The 12241-nt window shown below is 38.4% G+C and overlaps 1 pseudogene; it reads left to right on the top strand.

Annotated features, from left to right (window-relative positions):
- The first annotated feature begins 9240 nt into the window (after nucleotides 1-9240).
- On the top strand, nucleotides 9241-9373 carry LOC118151700 (U1 spliceosomal RNA; annotated as a pseudogene).
- The last annotated feature ends 2868 nt before the right edge of the window (nucleotides 9374-12241 follow it).

Here is a 12241-nt window from a genome sequence, read left to right as displayed (position 1 = left end):
TCATATGCAAAAATCAGAAACTGGGAGTTCTTCCTCGGGGTGGGGGCAGGGCTCAGCCAATTATGAGCCAGCCTTAAAAGGCAATATTCAAGCCATAATTTAGTATTGTCTTCCTTTTACCTACCCCTCACCACTCCCTTCCCTAGTGTCTTGGGAAGTGTCTTTACCTTTCTCCTTTGCCTTTCAGGACAAGGGACAGCAATGAGAAGCCATGGGTGAATTCTGAGACAAGGAGATTCAAAGAGTTTAAGGCCACATCCACATGTAGAGTGGGCACAGTGTTAGCCAGCATTCATTAGCCCACCCATGGAGGTCAGCAGCTTCCTGTGCTAGGATGTGAAGTGAAGAGACATGGATAACTACTGGGAACCACTTCCCCTGCCATTCTGTGAGAGCAGTCATTTTGTATCTGATGGACTCATGCATTCGGATGTGGGAATAGGTACACTGGGATGGAATGAAAAGCCTGGAAAGTCAGTCAATGCAGAAGGCAATGCAGAAGACTCCCAGCAGAGTCATCAAATCAGGGAGAGGGCTGGGCCCTTAGAGGACTTGCATGAGAACCCCAGGGAAACCAGAACTCAGGGAACTCTAGTGCAGGCAATTCTTTTCAGATGGTGCTCGGGTGTTTACTCCCAGAGAAAAAGCAGTGCTTTCCAGTAATCCTTCAATGCCTTTGAGGTTAGGAGAGATTAAAAAGATAATTGACTAGTTAAAACACTCAGGTTTTGGTAGAGTAAACTCATGAAGATGGACTTGTACATTGGGGGGCTGGAGAAGAAAAATAAAATCTCAAATTCTTGCATACCTAAGGAAAGCAGAAGTGGGAGAATTTACCAGAAAACTGTAGTAACAGACTTGTATTTCAAAACAAATTTGCAAACAATTTCTGATAAATCTCTGTCAAAGTAGCATTTAGCATCTCTGTTCAAACACTAGGAATGTATCAGTGACTGGGTTCTGCATCCTTTACTGCAGTTGTGCATAGCAGAATTTCACATATATGTGACCTACAGGATGGAGATTTCAGTCACCACATAGTGGGCACCTATTACACATATGGAATCTTGTTATCTCTCATTTCAACTCCATGAAGTATTGAGTACTACCCATTAATGGATGAAGAAATCGAAGTTCAAACAATTTAAATGACATACTTAACATTCCATATGAAAATGATAGCATGGGGAGAAATGCCAAATGTGGGTGAAGGGGAGGAAGGCAGCAAAACACACTGCCACGTGTGTACCTATGCAACTATCTTGCATGTTCTGCACATGTACCCCCAAAACCTAAAGCGCAATTAAAAAAAAAAGAAAATGTAGCAGAACCAGTCTAGAAACCAAGATCTCCCGTTGAATTTGGCGTGCTACACAGGAGCCACTTCCATTTAGGACTCTTTAAAAGATGCAATATACTGTCATGCTTGGCAGGCACAGAGAGAAAAACAAATAGCAGTATTAAAAATTCATGCATATCAGAATTTCCAATTTTGGAGTTATGGTATTCAGGGCACTTCCTCTGACCATGGAAAACAAAAAAGAAAATAAAAGAAGAAAGAGAAAAGACAACCTGGTATTGGGATTTCTCCTCCCTATTTACTTAACAGATCATTAAGTAAATACAACTGAAAATGTGAGAGGTTTCAGTTTTAGTTATTCTTGGAAACAACCTAAGTTGCTTCACATTCTGGCCCTACGGCTCTCCTGCATGTGTTGGCTGTGGTGCCCCAATTATCTCTCCAGAAGTTCACATGAGATATATATGTAGCCAGGGGGGAGAAAATACAGGTGCATCTATGAAATGCTCCATTGTCCATAAGGTTGGGGGGTGTCACTGGGATTAAATATGAGAAGGCTATAAAAGTTGGAAGGATGATCTAGTACTACTACTCATTATTTTATAGTCACATTTTTTATAAAGCCAAATGAAAAGTATAAAGCTTTTTTTCTTTTTTAGGTGAGAAAATAGAAGTTCAAAACTGACAGTCTTGGCAGAGCAAGGCAGCTCATGGCTGTAATCCCAGCGTTTTGGGAGGCCAAAGTGGGAGGATTGCTTGAACCCAGGAGTTGGAGATCAACCTGGGCAACATGGTGAAAACCCTTCTCCACCAAGAGAAAAATGTAAAAATTAGTGAGGCATGGTGGTCTGCACCTATAGTCCCAGCTACTAAGGAGACTGAGGCTGGAGGATCACTTGATCCCAAGAGGTAGAGCTGCAATGAGCTGAGATAGCACCACAGCATTCCAGCCTGGGCAACAGAGTAAGACCCTGTCTCAAAAACAAAACAAAACAAAATAACATGATAATCTTGACTTGCAAATTCATATAGAAACCAAGTTTTCAGTAAAGGCTCCTTCCAAAATCATAGAAAGTTTTCAGCAAACGGAGAGAAAGTGTAATTTCAAGCATGAAATCACCATACATTTATTGAGGACTAAACTTATGTTAATGCTGTAGTAATTGAATGGTGACCCTCCAAAAGATATGGCCATGTTTTAACACCTGGAACTTGTGAATGTGATTTACTTTGCAAAATGGATTGCAGATATAATTATTTTGTGATGAGATCATCCTGGAATACCAAGGCAGGCCCTAAACATAATGACTAGTATCCTTACAAGAGACAGAGAGTTAAAGACAGAAGTATAAAGGAGAAGGCCATGTGAAGATGCAGATTGGAGTTACAGAGCTGCAAGCCAAGGAATGCCTACAGTCAGCAGAAGCTAGAATGGCAAGGAAGAATTCTTTCCTAAAGCCTTTTGATGGAGCAGAGCCCCACCAGCACCTTGATTTCAGACTTCTAGGCTCCAGTACTGTTGTTTTAAGTCACCCCATTTGTGCCAGTTTGTTATAGCAGTCCTAAGAAACTAACATATGTGTCAGGAGAAGAGAGATCCACAAATTCTGATTTTTAGCCTCGATGCCAAGGATCACAGTCTAGTTGGAGAGCTGGTGAACAAGTATATGGAAGGTGCTTATTCCTGCTTCTGGAAGTCACTGTAGGTCAGCAGAACTAGCAGAAAGCCAAGCTAAATGTGAAATGGGAAATAGTCGAAACTAATAGGACCTACAAAAGCAAACTGAAACCTATGTTCAGCTCTTGCTGACTTCAGTTTCAACAATGCATGTGGTGGATCCACAAAAGTTTGCATGGTTTGGGGATTGCCAGACAAAATAAGCACACCTAATTTAATTTCAATTTAAGATAAACAACAACTAATGTTAGTATAATTATGTCCCAAATATTGCCTGGCACTAAAAAATTATTTATTGTTTATCTTAAATTCAGATATTCTTGGGTATCCTGATTTTTATTTGAAGAAAAGTGTCATATTTACCTTTTCTACATAGTGCTTGGGATTCAGAAATGCTACAGAAGATCAGTCAGCAGAGGCTGCCCCTACCCCAGGACTGGTCAGCAGATCAGCAGCAGCACTTGGTGCCCCCCACAGACCTTCCAGTTACTATGGCAGCTGCTCACTTCTGCCTTCCTCCTTCCAAATCTCCCACTAATTTATCTTGTGGCCGACCATCACCCAGAACCATAGAGAAAGGGAAATTATAAAAAAAAGCTTAGCTAAGTTGATGCAATAAAATAGCTACAATATTATTAAATAAGTATTCAAACCCTACCAACAAAAATGTGTATCTTTCTATCTTCCAGAAAGGAATTTAGAATGGATAATAAATAACTTCTGCTCCAGTAAAATCATTTTTGGCACTTTTTTCTTTCTATCCTTCTCTATAGAATATTAACAGATTTAAACTGTGGAAGTCATGAACTCCAGCCAATTTATTTTTTCAATGGGAAGCAGGGGCCCAGATAGGTTATGTGAGTTACCAAAGAGCAGAGTTATTAATGTATTAGAGCTAAACGAAAACTTCTGGTCTCCCTTTTCCTATATTTCTTTCCTCCCTGCCAATCTACTTTATCGCTTCCTTCAAACCTGGGTTCAGTTTTGTTTAAGGAAGTCTTCCCTAATTAATTCTGGTCCTTGATCACTGTTTTGGCCAATATTGCTATAAACATTTAGGTATTATGGTTATGTTATAAATTCTACACAAAACAGATGTTAAACAAATCAGTTTTACTAAGTAACTCTGCTTTTTAAAAGCATAAATGCTGTTCCTCCCAAAGAGCAAGTCTTTTTTTACCTCAAATACTTTGTAATAACAGTTTCACTTTATTTGGCAAAAGGGCATGCTAACAGAATTCTATACAATAAGTGGAAAAACAGAACTTTGCTAATGACAATTTTTTCCAGGTTTAGCATGTAAATAATACTGCATTTTCCCCTATGAATTAGGGTGATTGATAACCCTAATTGATGCCAGGAATTTGTGATATTCCACTGCCCTATTTATGGATCACATGTTAGCTTGTGTCTGCAGGTATTTCTATCGGAACAAACAATAGTATGCACTTTAACTGGAACATTATTTCATGATAAACTAAAGGAATTCAAAGCACTAATCATATGAACAAATTATGCAGAAATAGCCTCCATATAAAATATAAGGGTCAGTCAAAATGTGAGATAATTTAATGAGAATAAACAGTTTTTTCATTTATTTGTTACAGTGGAAAATGGCAGATGGGTTGACTAAAGCCAGATTGTCTTTTGCAATAGGTATAATAGACATGAATTGAGCTGAGGATGCTGAAGAGTATTTAATGTGTTACACAGGATATACTATGACGGTGCTTGATGCATTCTGTCTACCAAAGTCAGAATCTAAATGTAAATAGTGAGAAATAATGCAGCAGGCAAAGAAAACACAGGATTTATGCTCCTGTGAGGTTCAAATTCAAGAAAAGATTAAAATGCTATCATCTAGACAAGCAAGTAGAACAAGATGCAGCATTTTGCAGAATATGCTGAAGGAAAGCAAAATCTTTGCAAGACTATTTACAAAAAGTACTTTGAGTGTATGCTGAAAGAAAGACAAAAAGCTATCTGCAAATATTGACAAGAAATTTAAAATGAGCCAGATGCATTCTATCACAGAACTGCATCAACAGAAAACCTCTATGGCTCACCCAGAAGTGAAGAGACGGGTCAATAGAACTGTGTAGGACACCAGACTCAATTAGAGAGAATTACCAGATTCTTGCTGCAAGTTTATCTTGTGATCTCCAATATTTAAATATATAAATATGCAAGTTAATGCACTGAAAAAATTCCCTACCAGAGCTTGACAAACTAGCACCTATAAGACAGGGATATAAATATATGGTAATGTCTACTCTCCCGCCTCCTCTGTACAGTGTTTTAGAATAATGACATGCATGTCCTGTCTATAATAAGATAGAGAAATCTTCTTAACCAATAACCAGACTCTCAAATTTTAAGTCCTAAAGCTTACCTGTGAAAGAAGGAGGACATAGCTAGAGGGTTTTTTTTTAACTCCTAGATTAACATCTGTGTTAATTTCTTAAAGATGCCCTAACAAAGCACCACACACTGGGTGGCTGATAGCAACAGAAATGTATTCTTTTACAATTCTGGAGGCTAGACATTTGATCAAGTTTTGGCAGCGTCTTCCTGTCTCTGAAGGTAGGGGAGGATCCTTTCTTCTCTCTTCTATCTCCTGGTAGTTGCTGGTAATTGGATTGCCTTCCAGTAATCCTAAATCTGACTGGCTAAGCATTCTAGATCGGTTCCCTCTAGCTCTGCATTGAGATCACCCATGCATTTTTCATGCACAACTTTGGTTTTACCTCTGCCCTGCATTTTATCTTCAGATTAGTTGCTTTTGAGAATAAAATCATAAGCCAACAAGACAGAGCACAGCAGGATTAGAATGAATGTAATTTACGTATCTGATGCTTAACAGGGATATCTGCCTAGTAAAAATATTTCTGTTATTCCCCACGCCCTTTCTTCTCTGCTTTCTGATTTGCATTGCAACCCTAAAAGCAACACAACTGGCATTCTTTCCCAAGTCACTAACTGAAAAATCTTTCAGTGAGAGTCTTGAATTTCAGAGACATCAACAGTTTGCCACTTGGTTCTCAAAGCTGATGAATAGCGGAAACTTTTGAAGTTTCCATTGGTTCTTCTCAGCTGCTACCTGAAATGATAGGGTTACTGAGAGAAGAACAGTGGTTCAAATACACTGTGTCCATAAGTGTGTCTCAGCAGGCTCCATTCTGGGACTATAGTTCCAAATTTCTAATTCTGAGAATTGACCTGGAGATTTTAAGGAAAATCTGCTTCCCGTCCTGCCCACCCCATATCCCCTGTTTCGTTCTACTCCCACCTGGAAAACTTCCTTCCTCCAGTAACACCGGCTACCATTTGGTTTCTGCCTAATGACTGCCAAGCACAAGTGTGCCTTGTGCTTTGTGTAGAGGTAGATACTGTCTCCATTTTACATGAGGAAACTCTGGAGTTATTAACTCATTCTGGCTGTCTCCAAAACCCCATGCTTCTAATTCATCATGCTGTATCACTCTCCTATTTCTTTTGTTTGTTTGTTTACTTGCTCCCTTAAAAATGTTTTTTGTTAGACATTTATTTCAAATTTCAAAAGTAATACATACTCACAAAGAGAAGCTGACCAAAATAAAATCCCAAATCTCCCTGGCACCTGCTCTTATACGAAGCTTCATATTACCTTCCATTTGAACTTTGATTTTCATTACATGACTATCCCTCCAGATAAATATATGCAGAAGGAATTTGTTCTTTTAAAGGCTATGTAATTATCTGCACAGAATGAATAAACTAGAAATTATTCATTAACATAATCATTGATGAGAATTTACATTTTTTCTAGGTGTTTTTGGTTTGTTTGCTCATGGCCAATATAAATAATGCTGAAATTAACATGTTTGTATATGGGTCCTACATGCTAGTGCTTTTCTTTCTGTAGAATAGACTATATCCCCAAAGCAAAAGCATGGAATTATATTTATTTTACCATGTATTTCCAGTTAAACTTCCAAAAATGTTGTATCAATCCATTTTCTCATCCATAATGCATCAGAGTGTCCATTATTCAATACTATCACCATCATTAGATATTATCAAGTTATCAAGTTTATTTTGCAAAACTGAGAGTAAAAATGGCTTTCATTCATTTTTGCAAAACAGTTTTGTTTCAGCACAAGAGTAACCTCCACTGCAAATCCACATTTTATAGTTGTGGAGAAAAGTATATCTGCATTTGTATGAATTTGTGTGCTTTTCAAAAGACAAGAGAAATTATAGTGTTGGAAGATGAAGGACACAGATAGCTGCATAAACCCAGGGAAAGCGGTATATGTAATATAAAGCTTTAATTTCTAGACACCTCTCTCTCATTGAACAGCCAGAGGTTGAAGCTGAGTCCTTGCATGTGAAATCAGGAAAATTATATCTGACCCTTAACTACCAAAAGGTGAGTAGGAAGATTAATGAGTTCATATCTTTAGCACATTTGAAACTCCTGAGGAAAAGGCTTTGGAAATGAAGTATGTCTTATCTTTGTTCTATAGATTACATAATGCAATTTCAAAGTACGCAGTACCTGTTTAATAAGAAACTCCAAAAATTTTACTTTGTGCATAAAATGAATCTCATTTTAAGAAATCCATTGTACCTATTATATAAGACACATATCATAACTATATACTTTTCAGATTTGTTCTCATAGCAAGGGGATTCTAACAATCCCAATTTAATGCATTTTTAATTCCAGGGATGTTCTTTAGGAGAGACTGCATTCTAGAGTTCTTGAGAGGAAAAAAAAATAATAATTTGACAGATTGTTAAAAAGAGATCAAAATATTTAAATGGTGGGTTTTCTAGGGGGATGTGGAGCTCTCCAGTTTGCAATAAAAATTCCGCTCAAGCAAGGATGATCAACTAGTTAAAATTTGTAGTTAAAGTTACTGGAATATCTAGTTTAAGTAGCTGAAATTGGTTTCTATGAAAAGCATAAACACTTATTCATTGGGGCAATCATGAAATACATCACTTCAAATAAATGGCCTGGGCTGAGATGGTCATAAGAAGAGTGGCCTTAGAGCAGTTCATTTAGGTTGGTCTCACAATGCCAAAACAGCTCGTCAGGGCTTCCAGGGGGTTCAGTAAAGCTGACTCTCAGGCCAGTTGTTTGGTTTCCTAGACACCTGCTTAACTCAAGCTTACCATTTACCATTTAGTGAGTGTTCTGGGGAAAAAAAATACCAAATAGGTGAAACCACAGATGCAACGTGACTGCAGATGATACCTCTCAAGCTCTGTTTTTTCATCTAGCTCAATGTATTTATGAATATTCTGATATAGCAAAGAAAATGTACATTTGCATCTGTAGATGTGAGCATGGATTATAGCTAGGCAATTATCAAACTCCATCTAGTTGATGGTTATAAAGGAAGGGAATCAACTCTAGCAAGATGAAAACAGAGGTGATTTTCCTTCAATTCATAAAATCCTATAGCCAGGATCAACAAGAGTGTGGGTTTTGGAGGCAGATAGATTTGAATGAGCACCTAAAGTCACTGGCTATGAAAGTTGAAAATGCAATTTAATTTTTATAAGAGCCTCCATTTCCTCATCTGACTTCTTTTTTGTTCCTCTGACATGCTTTAGGATCAAAGATCTCTAAATTCTCTACTCCCTATGCTTGGATTTCTCTTTCTGTAATTATCCCCATAGTTAATTCCTTCACCTATTGAAGTCTTTGCCAAAATGTCATCTTCCTGAAAAATGCTTTCCTGTCCACCTTATTGAAATTTTAACCCATATCCTTCCTTGAACTACTTTCCTATTCTTTTCATTTTTTGCATATTATGTATTGCCTTCAAGAGCATTTATCATATTTATTTCATTTTAATATTTGTCACCTATTTTCTCCCTCTAGAATATAATATCTGTAATGATGAGAAATTATAGTATGCGATTTGGTGATATATTCCAATACCGAGAATTGTGCCTGGAAAATAGTGCATGTTCAAAAAAATGTTGGTGGATGAATACATAAAAGAAGTTGCTACAGTCTCTGGCACATAATAGGCTCTCAAACATAAGAGAGATTTAGATTTAGATTTAGATTTAGATTTAGATTTAGATTTAGATTTAGATTTAGATTTATTTTCTTCCCTTTAAGAAACTAAATCTAACTACAGATTATTGCTCAAGCATCTCACCCTATTATATTGCCATGTGGATAAATTCAATGATGAATGCAATTGAGTCCTGAATGCTTCTGCTGTTTTCCAAATCTTCTTTAGAACTGGTATTTGGCATACTTACCTGGCAGGGGGGATACCACGATCACGAAGATGGTTTTCCCTGGGTGAGGCTTATCCATTGCACTCCAGATGTGCTGACCCCTGAGATTTCCCCAAATGTGGGAAACTCGACTGCATAATTAAAATTTAAAAAGATACAAAATAGGCCGGGCGCGGTGGCTCACGCCTGTAATCCCAGCACTTTGGGAGGCCGAGGCAGGTGGATCACGAGGTCAAGAGATCAAGACCATCCTGGTCAACATGGTGAAACCCCATCTCTACTAAAAATACAAAAAAATTAGCTGGGCATGGTGGCGCGTGTCTGTAATCCCAGCTACTCAGGGGGCTGAGGCAGGAGAATTGCCTGAACCCAGGAGGCAAAGGTTGCAGTGAGCCGAGATCACACCATTGCACTCCAGCCTGGGTAACGAGCGGAATTCCATCTCAAAAAAAAGAGATAAAAAATAAAAAAATATATAATTGGTATTTGTTGCAGGTTGAGTTCTCCAGGAAGCAGATGCCAATCAAGATGGAGTTAAGGTGGCAAAAGGTTTACTAGGTAGTAACCCTGAGAAAGGGCATGAAGCTGGACTGGGTAGAGAGACCTGTCAGGCTGGGATGTACCTAAGAAAGTCTTTACCATAGGGAGCCATGGAGTAAAGATTGCCTATTGGAATCTTTCTTTGAGCAGAAAAAGACAAACCCTTATAGCCCTGCCTTGCTCAATCATTGGCTGGGGGTTGCCCCAAGAGGAGCAGCACCTCAGCTCCAAACCTAAGAAGGATTCTGAAGCCACTAATGGTTGGGGGCTTTCAGCTAGCAATTCTTATACTGAGCAGCTATCTGGTCTATAAGGGGCATCTGAGCAGTGCCTCCCCTTGTCAGCCACAGCATTGTAGCATATGCTGTCAGGATTCCACATGTCTCCTCTGCACTCACTCCCTCCATGTATGACAATGGCTTTCCTTTGCAGGCACCTGTGACACATCACTGCATGATATCTCTGACATGCTTGGCCAGTACGAATGGCAGGCCAGAGGGTGAGGGAGTTGCTGCCCCAACAGCAGCCTTTAGCCAATGACTATGAAGGGAATTGGAGGAAAAAATAACCAACTCCCTCCCTCCTATGATGGGACAGTTCTATCACTTGTTCTATACAGTTTCCCAGAAGTCCCCAGAAGGATTGAGCTGCAGCTGTCTGTAGTGTTAATTTCCTCGTGAATGCAACTCTATACTAACTTCTTGACCTTCCCTCTCTCATTCCTCTTCTCTATCAGTACTTCTTGGGAATTACCTCCCAAATAAACTACTAAACTCGAGTTCTTGTCTCAGAGTCTGCTCTCTTGGGGAACCAGCCTAAGATAGCTGTCTAGCTCTGTATATGGTTTATAGAACTCTGCACACTGACTAAAGGTAAGACAGTAAACAAATCTGGAGGATATCAAGTAACTGGTTATAATAATCCAGGGAGGTCAAATAACTCGACTAAGTTTACTCCTGAATTAATGGAAGAGTTGGAAGTGAAACCCAAAAGTCCATTTATTACATTTTGAGTTGGATGAATTCTAATAATATAAAGGGAGTCTGATGAGCATTTAAAGTAGACATGGGACGTTGTTCTTCACATACAGGTCCTGTGTGTTCCTTCTACCGACGTAGGACACATTACTTTCTACTGAGGCACTATAATAACACTACTTCACATTCTCATGCCTTTGAATTTTAAAAGTACTTTCATTTATTTTATTCCATTTTTCACAGTGACCTATTATACTGCTAGAGATTTGAGGCTCTACTTTTCTATAAGTAAACTGATGTTTTAGAGAATTTAAGTGCCTTTGTTTGACTGTTGTTAAATTGTCAGTAACTGGAAGAGACAGGGTGCATACCCAGATTTTCTGGTTTTAAATATAATGACCTTGCCACTTTATCTTGTTAGTTTTTCTCAAATCCACACATGAGCACAAGCAATCATTTTTCTCCTCCACTTTTTCTATTAGCATCATCAAAATATTTGTTCCATATGGATACATTTAATGCCATATTTGCATTCTATTGCTCTGTAGATGAAATTAACACATTAATAAATACAAAGAAGACAACTTCTAAGTGGTAAAAATAACTGAATTTAGTTATTAGCATTGTTATTTTCTATCAAAACTTTCTGTAGGGTGCAGTGTCACCTGTGCAGTGGTACCTGTGATTCCAGTATTTTGGGAGGCCATGATGGGCACATCACTTGAGGTCAGGAATTTGAGACCAGCCTGGCCATCATGGTGAAACCCCATCTTTACTAAAATTACAAAAATCAGCTGGGAGTAGTGGCGTGTTCCTGTAGTCCCAAGTACTTGGGAAGTTAAGGCTCGAGAATCACTTGAACCGGGGAGGCAGAGTTACAGTGAGCCGAGATCACACCACTTGCACTTCAGCCTGAGCAACAGAGTGAGACTGACCCAAAACCACAGCACCACCAGAAAACTTTACTTTGCTATTTGATGACCTTTACCTTCTTACTAAGCTAGAGTTCAAGAAAAAGAGAAATTAAAAAACTAAATCTGATAAGAGGAGTGAATTTTAAAAGTCCCTTGAATCATCTACACACTGGAAAAGAAATCCTTAAAGAGTCCTCCTACTTCAGTCCTGGAAAAAGGCCACAATTATTCCATGTGTACAACTACAAACCCTGATGTGAATTTTGAAGTGTTCTCTACAAGCAATCTTTTCACATCTCCCACTCCAATTATTTAATCATATAATTCAGTGCCTGTCATGTATGAGAATTTGGAGGGTAAAAATAAAGAACATTAAATTATATTTTGAAAGGGAAAATATTTAATTTCAAGTTTTAGCAGTGGAAACTAAGGCTGGGTGTTTTATTCAGAGCAAACTGAAATGTGAGCAGAAATGAGTCGTACAAATATGAATATATAATGAGGAATGCTAATGAGAGAAGTCAATCACTTGCGTGCTAATTAGTGAGATGATTATATAGTGGAAGTTGCCCATGAGGATCCT

The sequence above is a fragment of the Callithrix jacchus genome, chromosome 2 (assembly GCF_049354715.1).
Source record: "Callithrix jacchus isolate 240 chromosome 2, calJac240_pri, whole genome shotgun sequence".
Taxonomy (NCBI): domain Eukaryota; kingdom Metazoa; phylum Chordata; class Mammalia; order Primates; family Cebidae; genus Callithrix; species Callithrix jacchus.
The sequence above is the reverse complement of the archived record's forward strand: the minus strand, read 5'-3'. Positions and strand labels throughout refer to the sequence as shown.